Source organism: Mesoplodon densirostris, chromosome 2 (genome assembly GCF_025265405.1).
Source record: "Mesoplodon densirostris isolate mMesDen1 chromosome 2, mMesDen1 primary haplotype, whole genome shotgun sequence".
Lineage (NCBI taxonomy): Eukaryota > Metazoa > Chordata > Mammalia > Artiodactyla > Ziphiidae > Mesoplodon > Mesoplodon densirostris.
Window position 1 is genome coordinate 108,905,774 of NC_082662.1, and position 1,868 is coordinate 108,907,641.

A 1,868-nucleotide genomic window follows, 5' to 3' on the forward strand; every position below is an offset into this window, starting at 1 on the left:
TTAACAGGGTTTAGTCCCACTCTGTCCCTGCCATAAAAATGTCCAATGTCTGGTTATTTACCGTATTTCTGTTGCTGGTTTTTATATTGAGGTGCAGATCTCGAAATATAGACAGGAGTCAGGTCATAAATATGTAGTTCTGGAGCCCGTTAGTCTCTTGCTTCAGGAAATGTAAACAGGGGACTGGTAATTAATGTCGGGCCTGGAGCCCATCTTCTTCTCACCCCAGGAAGTGTGAGCAAGAGGCCACTTTTAAACGTGTAGCCTGGAGCCCATCTATCTCCTGCCTCACAACCTATCAGGGAGTTTGGGTCATTTGAGCAGGAGTCCCCTTTCTCCGTCCGTGGCCCTGCCATATACCTTCCTCTGCTTCAAACTCCAGCATTTCCTTTTGTTTGGCCTCACCGTGCCTTCAGCAGAGGCCCTTGTGTTACATAACCTGGCAGGTCATGAGCCGCCCTGGGTGCTTGCAGTGCGACGTGTGCGGCCGGATCCCCCAGCAAAGCCCCCAGCACTCAGCGATTCTACCCTTGGACCTGGGGTCCCAGGGAAGGGACATCCCACGAAGTCCCAAGGGCTGTTCTGAGGGTCTTCAGAGCTCCCAGGGCAGCGGGAATAGGACACTTGGAAAGAAGAGGAAAGGAACTTTTTTTTTTCCTCGCGGGAATTTTACCTCAGGGCAGAAAACTCTAGAAATGCCGGCAGAGCAGGTGGATTTGGGGGAGCCCTAAAAGCCCTTCCCTGTCGCTCACCCAGAATGGATTTCATCTCATTCCACGACAAACAAACCTGAAGAGACGGCCGAGGGCAGGCGAGTCAAGCGTCTCCTGGCGTCGCGGAGGAAGGGGGTCTCGGGACGGGGTGACGAGAGCGCCCGGCGGGAGGCCGCTCCTGGGCCCGCGGGGCTGTGCACGGCCTGGCTCAGTGGCGGGAGCAGCGGAACGGTCGACAGAGGGTTCCATGGTGTAATGGTGAGCACTCTGGACTCTGAATCCAGCGATCCGAGTTCAAATCTCGGTGGGACCTTTCTCTTTAGGCAGCGCCCAGCCGTCTTTTACTCGGTCTCCTCCCGAAAGCGAACTCGCGCCTCAGAGGCGCGCTGCGTGGACGCGCTTTCCCGCCCCCGCGTCCTCCTCAGTCCTGCTCTCGGACCCGACCGTCTGGGTCCCGAGAAGGAGGCTCCCCGGACCCGCGAGCCTCCTGCCGCCGCCCACGCCTCGCAGCCGCGTCCCCCGCGCTCTGCCGCCTCCTCCTGAAGAAAACCGGATTCTCCAAGCGGCGCGCTCCACGCGGACGTGGCGGGCAGGTGGGAGGACGAGCCCGTGGCGTCCCCGCTGGGCCCTGGCGACTCTGCCCGTCGCTGGCCATCGGAGACCCCGGCCCCGCCGCCCAGGGGCGCAGCGACCGAGCCGGTGGCACCCCTTCGTCGGGTCACCCTGGGTCTCGAGGGTAAAAGGCAGAGGCTGCGCCCACTGAGTCCTGCCCCGCGAGGGCGCTTCGCACCGCACGTCTTGTAACTGCGCGCTTGTCCTTGTGAGTAAAGGGTCGCGGTGCGGGGCTGTGACGTCGCCGAGCAGCCAGGGTGACAGCGTCTTAGGTTTTGGGTCGAGGGTTCCAGACCCGGATGGAAAGTACTGTATTGTATTCAGGTGCCCTATTTTATTCAGAATTTTAATTGATCCTATCCCAGTTTATTCCCATTTTATTCAGAATTTCTCGCTTCTAAGTCTCCATTGGACACGGAAAAGCTGCTGTTAGGCTAAGATTTGAACCTTCACTCCAGGAAACCTCGTCCTTTCGTCCCAAGCTCAGCCAGAAGGAGGAGGAAGGCCAAGGATTCCGGCGTCTGAGGAGAGCAGGGATCCCTG

At 58.8% G+C, this 1,868-nt stretch overlaps 1 non-coding gene across 1 annotated transcript; it reads left to right on the forward strand.

Moving 5' to 3' along the window:
* The first annotated feature begins 954 nt into the window (after positions 1–954).
* TRNAQ-CUG (transfer RNA glutamine (anticodon CUG)) lies at positions 955–1,026 on the forward strand. Its single transcript has one exon. It is a non-coding gene; the product is annotated as a tRNA-Gln (tRNA).
* Positions 1,027–1,868: the final 842 nt, after the last annotated feature.